A 14,382-nucleotide genomic window follows, 5' to 3' on the forward strand; every position below is an offset into this window, starting at 1 on the left:
GCAGATTGAAACTATCCTCTGCTATATGCATTTTTTTTTGTTAATTAAAGTAATCCAAAACTGGGATTGATATTTTTGCTCTTTTATTTTTACTTAAAGTACATTAACTTTTACCATTTTAATTTGTTTTAATAGTATATTGACAGTATTGTTTTCTTTCAAAAATCCAATTAATTTTCTTTACCCGATTATTAAAATGGTAATTGACAAAAGCAAACTACATTGTCACCAGAAGAGCAATACAAAATGTACAAGTGATATATTAAAATCATCTTTCCAGCTTGAATTTCAATGATGCATTGGGGCAACGATTTTGTGAGAAACATCTTCACCCTTAAATAAAGATTTTCTTAATTCCTTACCTGTGTGCTAATTAGATATCACCTTGTTTTCACATTAAACAGACTTCCACATGAGAAAGCAGCAAGGATGCAGTGGCGTTAATGTTTCCTGGTGTCAACCTGTATTATTTCAGTAGATATTGAAATGAGGATGCATCTTGCTGCCTTTCCAATGAAGCAAGTTTAATTTAGTAATAGGTGAAAAACCATCCCTACAAAGATGTTAATTAGATACTTGGCTTTGTGGACACTTTTCAGAGAACAAATTTGTTAGCATAAAAATAAAGCCAGAAAATGAAGAGCTGTTTAATCACTCAATTGGATTTTTTTGCCAGCATATTTCTTTTTCTCTGCAACCCACTGCTAAATTGTGCTTCCTAGCTGTTTTTATAAAATCACTGAATCAAATCTAACTCTGATTACATCAGAGAAGGCCAGGTACCCTACACCATAACAGGGGTTTTCGAAATTTTGACTTGTCTACTTAAAGATCAACAAAATCTGATAACAAGGTCAATTACGTCCCTGGGTGGGATTGAACCACCAACCTTTTGGTTAATAGCCGTACACACTAACTGATTGCGCCACAGCGACACTTTGCAAAAGTACTTACTGACAAAGGCTAATAAGCATTCATCTAGAATGTTTCCTAGAAAAACTTTAAAAAGTCAATAATCTGGAGAGTTTTTGTAAGATGTTTCTTCCATCAACCAACGAAGAAACACATTGGTACTTTCCCATGATGAGTGAGTGCTTCAGGATCTCTTGCACTTACATGTGCAGCAGAGTACTGCATTGGAAACATGCTGGGCCCATAACCCAGAGGTAGGCAGAATGAAACTATCCTCTGCTATATGCATTTTTTATTGTTAATTAAAGTAATCCAAAACTGGGATTGATATTTTTGCTCTTTTATTTTTACTTAAAGTACAATAACTTTTACCATTTTAATTTGTTTTAATAGTATATTGACAGTATTGTTTTCTTTCAAAAATCCACTTAATTTTCTTAACCCTATTATTATAATGGTAATTGACAAAAACAAACTACATTGTCACCAGAAGAGCAATACAAAATGTACAAGTGATATATTAAAATCATCTTTCCAGCTTGAATTTCAATGATGCATTGGGGCAACGATTTTGTGAGAAACATTTTCACCCTTAAATAAAGATTTTCTTAATTCCTTACCTGTGTGCTAATTAGATATCACCTTGTTTTCACATTAAACAGACTTCCACATGAGAAAACAGCAAAGATGCAGTGGCGTTAATGTTTCCTGGTGTCAACCTGTATTATTTCCGTAGATATTGAAATGAGGATGCATCTTGCTGCCTTTCCAATGAAGCAAGTTTAATTTAGTAATAGGTTAAAAACCATCCCTACAAAGATGTTAATCAGACACTTGGCTTTGTGGACACTTTTCAGAGAACAAATTAGTTAGCATAAAAATAAAGCCAGAAAATGAAGAGCTGTTTAATCACTCAATTGGATTTTTCTGCCAGCATATTTCTTTTTCTCTGCAACCCACTGCTAAATTGTGCTTCCTAGCTGTTTTTTTATAAAATCACTTAATCAAATCTAACTCTGATTACATCAGAGAAGGCCAGGTACCCTACACCATAAGAGGGGGTTTGAAATTTTGACTTGTCTACTTAAAGATCACCAAAATCTGATAACAAGGTCAATTACATCCCTGGGTGGTATTGAACCACCAACCCTTTGATTAATAACCAAACACACTAACCGATTGCGCCACAGAGACACTTTGCAAACTTACATACTGACAAAGGCTAATAAGCATTCATCTAGAACGTTTCCTAGAAAAACTTTAAAAAGTCAATAATCTGGAGAGTTTTTGTAAAATGTTTCTTCCATCAACCAACGAAGAAACACATTGGTACTTTCCCATGATGAGTGAGTGCTTCAGGATCTCTTGCACTTACATGTGCAGCAGAGTACTGCATTGGAAACATGCTGGGCCCATAACCCAGAGGTAGGCAGATTGAAACTATCCTCTGCTATATGCATTTTTTATTGTTAATTAAAGTAATCCAAAACTGGGATTGATATTTTTGCTCTTTTATTTTTACTTAAAGTACAATAACTTTTACCATTTTAATTTGTTTTAATAGTATATTGACAGTATTGTTTTCTTTCAAAAATCCACTTAATTTTCTTTACCCTATTATTATAATGGTAATTGACAAAAACAAACTACATTGTCACCAGAAGAGCAATACAAAATGTACAAGTGATATATTAAAATCATCTTTCCAGCTTGAATTTCAATGATGCATTGGGGCAACGATTTTGTGAGAAACACCTTCACCCTTAAATAAAGATTTTCTTAATTCCTTACCTGTGTGCTAATTAGATATCACCTTGTTTTCACATTAAACAGACTTCCACATGCGAAAGCAGCAAGGATGCAGTGGCGTTAATGTTTCCTGGTGTCAACCTGTATTATTTCAGTAGACATTGAAATGAGGATGCATCTTGCTGCCTTTCCAATGAAGCAAGTTTAATTTAGTAATAGGTGAAAAACCATCCCTACAAAGATGTTAATCAGAGACTTGGCTTTGTGGACACTTTTCAGAGAACAAATTTGTTAGCATAAAAATAAAGCCAGAAAATGAAGAGCTGTTTAATCACTCAATTGGATTTTTTTGCCAGCATATTTCTTTTTCTCTGCAACTCACTGCTAAATTGTGCTTCCTAGCTGTTTTTATAAAATCACTAAATCAAATCTAACTCTGATTACATCAGAGAAGGCCAGGTACCCTACACCATAACAGGGGGTTTGAAATTTTGACTTGTCTACTTAAAGATCACCAAAATCTGATAACAAGGTCAATTAAGTCCCTGGGTGGGATTGAACCACCAACCTTTTGGTTAATAGCCTCACACACTAACTGATTGCGCCACAGCGACACTTTGCAAAAGTACTTACAGACAAAGACTAATACGCATTCATCTAGAACGATTCCTAGAAACATTTTAAAAAGTCAATAATGTGGAGAGTTTTTGTAAGATGTTTCTTCCATCAACCAATGAAGAAACACATTGGTACTTTCCCATGATGAGTGAGTGCTTCAGGATCTCTTGCACTTACATGTGCAGCAGAGTACTGTAATGGAAGCATGCTGGGTCCATAACCCAGAGGTAGGCAGATTGAAACTATCCTCTGCTATATGCATTTTTTTTGTTAATTAAAGTAATCCAAAACTGGGATTGATATTTTTGCTCTTTTATTTTTACTTAAAGTACAATAACTTTTACCATTTTAATTTGTTTTAATAGTATATTGACAGTATTGTTTTCTTTCAAAAATCCAATTAATTTTCTTTACCCGATTATTAAAATGGTAATTGACAAAAGCAAACTACATTGTCACCAGAAGAGCAATACAAAATGTACAAGTGATATATTAAAATCATCTTTCCAGCTTGAATTTCAATGATGCATTGGGGCAACGATTTTGTGAGAAAAATCTTCACCCTTAAATAAAGATTTTCTTAATTCCTTACCTGTGTGCTAATTAGATATCACCTTGTTTTCACATTAAACAGACTTCCACATGAGAAAGCAGCAAGGATGCAGTGGCGTTAATGTTTCCTGGTGTCAACCTGTATTATTTCAGTAGATATTGAAATGAGGATGCATCTTGCTGCCTTTCCAATGAAGCAAGTTTAATTTAGTAATAGGTGAAAAACCATCCCTACAAAGATGTTAATCAGATACTTGGCTTTGTGGACACTTTTCAGAGAACAAATTTGTTAGCATAAAAATAAAGCCAGAAAATGAAGAGCTGTTTAATCACTCAATTGGATTTTTTTGCCAGCATATTTCTTTTTCTCTGCAACCCACTGCTAAATTGTGCTTCCTAGCTGTTTTTATAAAATCACTGAATCAAATCTAACTCTGATTACATCAGAGAAGGCCAGGTACCCTACACCATAACAGGGGTTTTCGAAATTTTGACTTGTCTACTTAAAGATCAACAAAATCTGATAACAAGGTCAATTATGTCCCTGGGTGGGGTTGAACCACCAACCTTTTGGTTAATAGCCATACACACTAACTGATTGAGCCACAGCGACACTTTGCAAAAGTACTTACTGACAAAGGCTAATAAGCATTCATCTAGAACGTTTCCTATAAAAACTTTAAATAGTCAATAATCTGGAGAGTTTTTGTAAGATGTTTCTTCCATCAACCAATGAAGAAACACATTGGTACTTTCCCATGATGAGTGAGTGCTTCAGGATCTCTTGCACTTACATGTGCAGCAGAGTACTGTAATGGAAGCATGCTGGGTTCATAACCCAGAGGTAGGCAGATTGAAACTATCCTCTGCTATATGCATTTTTTTTGTTAATTAAAGTAATCCAAAACTGGGATTGATATTTGTGCTCTTTTATTTTTACTTAAAGTACAATAACTTTTACCATTTTAATTTGTTTTAATAGTATATTGACAGTATTGTTTTCTTTCAAAAATCCAATTAATTTTCTTTACCCGATTATTAAAATGGTAATTGACAAAAACAAACTACATTGTCACCAGAAGAGCAATACAAAATGTACAAGTGATATATTAAAATCATCTTTCCAGCTTGAATTTCAATGATGCATTGGGGCAACGATTTTGTGAGAAACATCTTCACCCTTAAATAAAGATTTTCTTAATTCCTTACCTGTGTGCTAATTAGATATCACCTTGTTTTCACATTAAACAGACTTCCACATGAGAAAACAGCAAAGATGCAGTGGCGTTAATGTTTCCTGGTGTCAACCTGTATTATTTCCGTAGATATTGAAATGAGGATGCATCTTGCTGCCTTTCCAATGAAGCAAGTTTAATTTAGTAATAGGTGAAAAACCATCCCTACAAAGATGTTAATCAGACACTTGGCTTTGTGGACACTTTTCAGAGAACAAATTAGTTAGCATAAAAATAAAGCCAGAAAATGAAGAGCAGTTTAATCACTCAATTGGATTTTTCTGCCAGCATATTTCTTTTTCTCTGCAACCCACTGCTAAATTGTGCTTCCTAGCTGTTTTTTTATAAAATCACTTAATCAAATCTAACTCTGATTACATCAGAGAAGGCCAGGTACCCTACACCATAAGAGGGGGTTTGAAATTTTGACTAGTCTACTTAAAGATCACCAAAATCTGATAACAAGGTCAATTACATCCCTGGGTGGGATTGAACCACCAACCCTTTGATTAATAACCAAACACACTAACCGATTGCGTCACAGAGACACTTTGCAAACTTACATACTGACAAAGGCTAATAAGCATTCATCTAGAACGTTTCCTAGAAAAACTTTAAAAAGTCAATAATCTGGAGAGTTTTTGTAAGATGTTTCTTCCATCAACCAACGAAGAAACACATTGGTACTTTCCCATGATGAGTGAGTGCTTCAGGATCTCTTGCACTTACATGTGCAGCAGAGTACTGCATTGGAAACATGCTGGGCCCATAACCCAGAGGTAGGCAGATTGAAACTATCCTCTGCTATATGCATTTTTTATTGTTAATTAAAGTAATCCAAAACTGGGATTGATATTTTTGCTCTTTTATTTTTACTTTAAAGTACAATAACTTTTACCATTTTAATTTGTTTTAATAGTATATTGACAGTATTGTTTTCTTTCAAAAATCCACTTAATTTTCTTTACCCTATTTTTATAATGGTAATTGACAAAAACAAACTACATTGTCACCAGAAGAGCAATACAAAATGTACAAGTGATATATTAAAATCATCTTTCCAGCTTGAATTTCAATGATGCATTGGGGCAACGATTTTGTGAGAAACATCTTCACCCTTAAATAAAGATTTTCTTAATTCCTTACCTGTGTGCTAATTAGATATCACCTTGTTTTCACATTAAACAGACTTCCACATGCGAAAGCAGCAAGGATGCAGTGGCGTTAATGTTTCCTGGTGTCAACCTGTATTATTTCAGTAGACATTGAAATGAGGATGCATCTTGCTGCCTTTCCAATGAAGCAAGTTTAATTTAGTAATAGGTGAAAAACCATCCCTACAAAGGTGTTAATCAGAGACTTGGCTTTGTGGACACTTTTCAGAGAACAAATTTGTTAGCATAAAAATAAAGCCAGAAAATGAAGAGCTGTTTAATCACTCAATTGGAATTTTTTGCCAGCATATTTCTTTTTCTCTGCAACTCACTGCTAAATTGTGCTTCCTAGCTGTTTTTATAAAATCACTGAATCAAATCTAACTCTGATTACATCAGAGAAGGCCAAGTACCCTACACCATAACAGGGGGTTTGAAATTTTGACTTGTCTACTTAAAGATCACCAAAATCTGATAACAAGGTCAATTACGTCCCTGGGTGGGATTGAACCACCAACCTTTTGGTTAATAACCATACACACAGACTGATTGCGCCACAGCGACACTTTGCAAAAGTACATACTGACAAATGCTAATAAGCATTCATCTAGAACGTTTCCTAGAAACATTTTAAAAAGTCAATAATGTGGAGAGTTTTTGTAAGATGTTTCTTCCATCAACCAATGAAGAAACACATTGGAACTTTCCCATGATAAGTGAGTGCTTCAGGACCTCTTGCACTTACATGTGCAGCAGAGTACTGTAATGGAAGCATGCTGGGTCCATAACCCAGAGGTAGGCAGATTGAAACTATCCTCTGCTATATGCATTTTTTTTTGTTAATTAAAGTAATCCAAAACTGGGATTGATATTTTTGCTCTTTTATTTTTACTTAAAGTACAATAACTTTTACCATTTTAATTTGTTTTAATAGTATATTGACAGTGTTGTTTTCTTTCAAAAATCCAATTAATTTTCTTTACCCGATTATTAAAATGGTAATTGACAAAAACAAACTACATTGTCACCAGAAGAGCAATACAAAATGTACAAGTGATATATTAAAATCATCTTTCCAGCTTGAATTTCAATGATGCATTGGGGCAACGATTTTGTGAGAAACATCTTCACCCTTTAATAAAGATTTTCTTAATTCCTTACCTGTGTGCTAATTAGATATCACCTTGTTTTCACATTAAACAGACTTCCACATGAGAAAGCAGCAAGGATGCAGTGGCGTTAATGTTTCCTGGTGTCAACCTGTATTATTTCAGTAGATATTGAAATGAGGATGCATCTTGCTGCCTTTCAATGAAGCAAGTTTAATTTAGTAATAGGTGAAAAACCATCCAAGAGCTGTTTAATCACTCAATTGGATTTTTTTGCCAGCATATTTCTTTTTCTCTGCAACCCACTGCTAAATTGTGCTTCCTAGCTGTTTTTATAAAATCACTGAATCAAATCTAACTCTGATTACATCAGAGAAGTCTAAATACCTAACACCATAACAGGGGGTTTGAAATTTTGACTTGTCTACTTAAAGATCACCAAAATCTGATAACAAAGTCAATTACATCCCTGGGTGGGATTGAACCACCAACCTTTTGGTTAATAGCCATACACACTAAATGATTGCGCCACAGCGACACTTTGCAAAATTTCATACTGACAAAGGCTAATAAACAATCATCTAGAACGTTTCCTAGAAAAACTTTAAAAAGTCAATAATCTGGAGTGTTTTTGTAAGATGTTTCTGCCATCAACCAATGAAGAAACACATTGGTACTTTCCCATGATGAGTGAGTGCTTCAGGATCTCTTGCACTTACATGTGCAGCAGAGTACTGCAATGGAAGCATGCTGGGCCCATAACCCAGAGGTAGAAAGATTGAAACTATCCTCTGCTATATGCATTTTTTTTGTTAATTAAAGTAATCCAAAACTGGGATTGATATTTTTGCTCTTTTATTTTTACTTAAAGTACAATAACTTTTACCATTTTAATTTGTTTTAATAGTATATTGACAGTATTGTTTTCTTTCAAAAATTCACTTAATTTTCTTTTCTGTGTGCTAATTAGATATCACCTTGTTTTCACATTAAATAGACTTCCACATGAGAAAGCAGCAAGGATGCAGTGGCGTTAATGTTTCCTGGTGGTAGTGGGGTACTGTGTTTGTGCTTTCCTCTGGTCAGCTCTGGTAAAAGTCAGATTTCTTTGTCTCAGATCTTCCTCTAGCCTTGTTCTTCTTTCGAGAGTTCCCTTGTGCTGCCTCAGTTGGATCTCCTTCACTTGACAGGGGGGTACCCGAGCAGCGACCCTCCCCAGCTCTAGCCCAACTCCTACTTACCTGCCAGGTGAGATACTATGATCAGGAAGGTGCTTCTCCCAGGGAAAGGCTCACCCATTGCACTCTGGGTGTGCTGCTCCTGCGATTTCCCCAAATGTGGGAAACTTGACTGCATAATTTGTGTTTCCCCTGGTCGGCTCTCGTATAATTCAGATCTCTTTGTCTCAGGTCTCTCTCCAGCCTAGTTTGCTGTCTGTTTCCACTTCTCTTTTCTTAAACCGCTCCCTTCTATTCCCTTGTGCACCTTAATTAAATCTAACTCTGATTACGTCAGAGAAGGCCAGGTACCCTACACCATAAGAGGGGGTTTGAAATTTTGACTTGTCTACTTAAAGATCACCAAAATCTGATCACAAGGTCAATTACATCACTGGGTGGGAACCTTTTGGTTAATAGCCCATGTAAGTGCAAGAGATCCTGAAGCACTCACTCATCATGGGAATGTACCAATGTGTTTCTTACAAAAATTCTCCAGATTATTGACTTTTTAAAGTTTTTCTAGGAAACGTTCTAGATGAATGCTTATTAGCTTTTGTCAGTATGTACTTTTGCAAAGTGTCGCTGTGGCGCAATCAGTTAGTGTGTATGGCTATTAACCTAAAGGTTGGTGATTCAATCCCACCCAGGGACGTAATAGACCTTGTTATCAGATTTTGGTGATCTTTAAGTAGACAAGTCAAAATTTCAAACCCCCTCTTATGGTGTAGGGTACCCGGCCTTCTCTGATGTAATCAGAATTAGATTTGATTAAGTGATTTTATAAAAAACAGCTAGGAAGCACAATTTAGCAGTGGGTTGCAGAGAAAAAAAATTATGCTGGCAGAAAAGTCCAATTGAGTGATTAAACAGCTCTTCATTTTCTGATTTTATGTTTATGCTAACAAATTTGCTCTCTGAAAAGTGTCCACAAAGCCAAGTCTCTGATTAACACCTTTGTAGGAATGGTTTTTCACCTATTACTGAATTAAACTTGCTTCATTGGAAAGGCAGCAAGATGCATCCTCATTTCAATGTCTACTGAAATAATACAGGTTGACACCAGGAAACATAAACGTCACTGCATCCTTGCTGCTTCCTCATGGGGAAGTCTGTTTAATGTGAAAACAAGGTGATATCTAATCAGCACACAGGTAAGGAATTAAGAAAATCTTTCTTTATGGGTGAAGATGTTTCTCACAAAATTGTTGCACCAAGGCATCATTGAAATTCAAGCTGGAAAGATGATTTTAATATATCACTTGTACATTTTGTACTGCTCTTCTGGTGACAATGTAGATTGTTTTTGTCAATTACCATTTTAATAATCGGGTAAAGAAAATTAATTGGATTTTTGAAAGAAAACAATACTGTCAATATACTATTAAAACAAATTAAAATGGTAAAAGTTATTGTACTTTAAGTAAAAATAAAAGAGCAAAAATATCAATCCCAGTTTTGGATTACTTTAATTAATAAAAACAATGCATATAGCAGAGGATAGTTTCAATCTGCCTACCTCTGGGTTATGGACCCAGCATGCTTCCATTACAGTACTCTGCTGCACATGTAAGTGCAAGAGATCCTGAAGCACTCACTCATCATAGGAAAGTACCAATGTGTTTCTTCATTGGTTGATGGAAGAAACATCTTACAAAAACTCTCCACATTATTGACTTTTTAAAATGTTTCTAGGAAACGTTCTAGATGAATGCTTATTAGCCTTTGTCAGTATGTACTTTTGAAAAGTGTCGCTGTGGCGCAATCAGTTAGTGTGTAAGGCTATTAACCAAAAGGTTGGTGGTTCAATCCCACCCAGGGACGTAATTGACCTTGTTATCAGATTTCGGTGATCTTTAAGTAGACAAGTCAAAATTTCAAACCCCCTCTTATGGTGTAGGGTACCTGGCCTTCTCTGATGTAATCAGAGTTAGATTTGATTAAGTGATTTTATAAAAAAAACAGCTAGGAAGCACAATTTAGCAGTGGGTTGCAGAGAAAAAGAAAAATGCTGGCAGAAAAATCCAATTGAGTGATTAAACAGCTCTTCATTTTCTGGCTTTATTTTTATGCTAACAAATTTGTTCTCTGAAAAGTGTCCACAAAGCCAAGTCTCTGATTAACACCTTTGTAGGGATGGTTTTTAACCTATTACTAAATTAAACTTGCTTCATTGGAAAGGCAGCAAGATGCATCCTCATTTCAATGTCTACTGAAATAATACAGGTTGACACCAGGAAACATTAACGCCACTGCATCCTTGCTGCTTTCTCATGTGAAAGTCTGTTTAATGTGAAAACAAGGTGATATCTAATTAGCACACAGGTAGGGAATTAAGAAAATCTTTATTTAAGGGTGAAGATGTTTCTCACAAAATCGTTACCTCAATGCATCATTGAAATTCAAGCTGAAAAGATGATTTTAATATATCACTTGTACATTTTGTATTGCTCTTCTGGTGACAATGTAGTTTGTTTTTGTCAATTACCATTTTAATAATAGGGTAAAGAAAATTAAGTGGATTTTTGAAAGAAAACAATACTGTCAATATACTATTAAAACAAATTAAAACAGTAAAAGTTATTGTACTTTAAGTAAAAATAAAAGAGCCAAAATATCAATCCCAGTTTTGGATTACTTTAATTAACAAAAAAAATGCATATAGCAGAGGACAGTTGCAATCTGCCTACCTCTGGGTTATAGGCCCAGCATGCTTCCATTGTAGTCCTTTGCTGCACATGTAAGTGCAAGAGATCCTGAAGCACTCACTCATCATGGGAAAGTACCAATGTGTTTCTTCATTGGTTGATGGAAGGAACATCTTACAAAAACTCTCCAGATTATTGACTTTTTAAAGTTTTTCTAGGAAACGTTCTAGATGAATGCTTATTAACCTTTGTCAGTATGTACTTTTGCAAAGTGTCTCTGAGGCGCAAACAGTTAGCGTGTTCAGTTGTTAACCAAAAGGTTGGTGGTTCAATCCCACCTAGGGACGTAATTGACCTCGTTATCAGATTTTGGTGATCTTTAAGTAGACAAGTAAAAATTTCAAACCACCTCTTATGGTGTAGGGTACCTGGCCTTCTCTGATGTAATCAGAGTTAGATTTGATTAAGTGATTTTATAAAAAAAACAGCCACGAAGCACAATTTAGCAGTGGGTTGCAGAGAAAAAGAAATATGCTGGCAGAAAAATCCAATTGAGTGATTAAACAGCTCTTCATTTTCTGGCTTTATTTTTATGCTAACAAATTTGTGCTCTGAAAAGTGTCCACAAAGCCAAGTATCTGATTAACACCTTTGTAGGGATGGTTTTTAACCTATTATTAAATTAAACTTGCTTCATTGGAAAGGCAGCAAGTGATGTCATCCAAGCAGTGGGTCAAAGTTGGCTTCAAACCTCGTCTGCTTATGAAAAGAGAAAAGGGGTATGCAGGGCATGGCGGCCTTTTGCGGTGCTTGGATGACCCCTAGTTCGCATTAAATAATGCAGTCGAGTTTCCCACATTTGGGGAAATCACAGGGGTCAGCATACCCAGAATGCAATGAATGAACCGCACCCTGGGAGAACAGTCTTCATGACCATGGTATCTCCTATGCAAAATAAGTATGATTTGGGATAGGGCTGGGGAGGGCCGCTGCTCAGGCACATCTCTGTCAAGTAAAGGAGATTCAACTGAGGCAGCACAAGGGAACTCTCATCTGGGGACAACAACTGCAGGGAGAACACATATTTTCAGATGAACATGGGAGGGCAGAAGGCTGCCTAATACTGAAGCACCCCCAAACAACAAACCAAATGCAACAACTAGTGCAAGCATTCCTGGGGGAAGGCCTGCAGCAGATGGATTTGCATATGGCGATGTCGTCCAAGCAGTGGGTCAAAGTTGGCTTCAACCCTCGTCTGCATATGAAAAGAGAAAAGGGGCGTGCAGGGCATGGCGGCCTTTTGCGGCACTTGGATGACCCCTAGTTTGCATTAAACACCTCCACCCTCCGTCGGTGTGGGGCTCATGTTGGCTATGCCCCAGCCCCTGAAGCATTCAAGCTGATTTCTTGCAGCAGCTGGGCACTGTAACAGCTCCAGAGCTGCTCTGTAAGGCAAGTAAAAGGGTGTGGGCCCTGCAGCACTACCTGTAGTTCGCATTGTGCGAGACCCCTAGTTCGCATTAAACACCCCCACCCTCCTTCGGTGTGGGGCTCATGTTGGCCATGCCCCAGCCCCTGAAGCATTCACGCTGATTTCTTGCAGCAGCTGGGCACTGTAACAGCTCAAGAGCTGCTCTGTAAGGCAAGTAAAAGGGTGTGGGCCCTGCAGCACTACCTGTAGTTTGCATTGTGCATTGGAAGGCACAAAGTAAGCAGACGGGAGGAGAAGTCAGGATAGTGCACAAGGGTATAGACGGGAGGGGCTCAAGAAAAAAGAAGTGGAAACAGACAGCAAACTAGGCTTCCAATGCACAATGCAAACTACAGGTAGTGCTGCAGGGCCCACACCCTTTTACTTGCCTTACAGAGCAGCTCTGGAGCTGTTTAATCACTCAATTGGATTTTTCTGCCAGCATAATTTTTCTCTTACGTCCTAGAGGATGCTGGGGACTCCGTAAGGACCATGGGGGATAGACGGGCTCCGCAGGAGACATGGGCACTTAAAGAAAGACTTTAGATCTGGGTGTGCACTGGCTCCTCCCTCTATGCCCCTCCTCCAGACCTCAGTTTACTACTGTGCCCAGAGGAGACTGGGTGCTTTTCAGGGAGCTCTCCTGAGTTTCCTGACAGAAAGTATATTTGTTAGATTTTTTTATTTTCAGGGAGCCTGCTGGCAACAGACTCCCTGCATCGAGGGGCGGAGGGGAGAGATGCACACCTACTTCTATGAGTTGATAGGCTCTGCTTCTTAGGCTACTGTACAGCATTAGCTCCAGAGGGATCGGTACGCAGGTCTCACCCTCGCCGTCCATCCCAGAGCCGCGCCGCCGTCCCCCTCGCAGAGCCGGAAGATAGAAGCCGGGTGAGTATGAGAAGAAAAGAAGACTTCAGAGGCGGCGGAAGACTTCATAATCTTCACTGAGGTAACGCACAGCAGTAAAGCTGTGCTCCATTGCTCCCATACACCTCACACACGGCAGTCAGTGTAAGGGTGAAGGGCTCAGGGGGGACGCCCTGGGCAGCAATATAGACCTCTCTTTGGCAAAATAAATATATATGCAGCTAGGCACTGTATATATATATATAAGAGCCCCCGCCATTTTTTTACTATATTTGAGCGGGACAGAAGCCGTCGCTGAGGGGGTGGGGCTTCTCCCTCAGCACTCACCAGCACCATTTTCTCCACAGCACCGCTGAGGGGAAGCTCCACGGACTCTCCCCTGCTTATACCACGGTAGAAAGAGGGTCTTAAAGAAGAGGGGGGCACATAATTAGGCGCATATATATATGGAAATACAGCGCTACTGGGTAAACATAAAATTATTGTGTTTTTTTCCTGGGTCATATAGCGCTGGGGTGTGTGCTGGCATACTCTCTCTCTCTGTCTCTCCAAAGGGCCTTGTTGGGGAACTGTCCTCAGATAAGAGGATTCCCTGAGTGTATGGTGTGTCGGTACACGTGTGTCGACATGTCTGAGGTAGAAGGCTCTCCTAGAGAGGAGCAGGAGCAAATTAATGTGGTGTCTCCATCGACAACGCCGACACCTGACTGAATGGATATGTGAAATGTTTTAAGTGCTAATGTAAACTTATTACACAAGAGATTAGACAAAGCTGAAGCTAGGGAACAGTCAGGGAGTCAACCCATGCCTGTCCCTATGTCGCAGGGACCTTCGGGGTCTCAAAAGC

The 14,382-nt window shown here is 37.8% G+C and overlaps 1 non-coding gene and 1 pseudogene across 1 annotated transcript; one reads left to right on the forward strand and one right to left on the reverse strand.

The window, feature by feature from the left end:
* The first annotated feature begins 8,562 nt into the window (after window positions 1-8,562).
* LOC135025623 (U1 spliceosomal RNA) lies at window positions 8,563-8,725 on the forward strand. Its single transcript, XR_010222357.1, has one exon. It is a non-coding gene; the product is annotated as a U1 spliceosomal RNA (small nuclear RNA).
* Window positions 8,726-11,977: 3,252 nt separating this feature from the next.
* LOC135025687 (U1 spliceosomal RNA) lies at window positions 11,978-12,156 on the reverse strand (annotated as a pseudogene).
* Between the last annotated feature and the right edge of the window lie 2,226 nt (window positions 12,157-14,382).

The sequence above is a fragment of the Pseudophryne corroboree genome, unplaced genomic scaffold (genome assembly GCF_028390025.1).
Source record: "Pseudophryne corroboree isolate aPseCor3 unplaced genomic scaffold, aPseCor3.hap2 scaffold_423, whole genome shotgun sequence".
Classification (NCBI taxonomy): Eukaryota; Metazoa; Chordata; class Amphibia; order Anura; family Myobatrachidae; genus Pseudophryne; species Pseudophryne corroboree.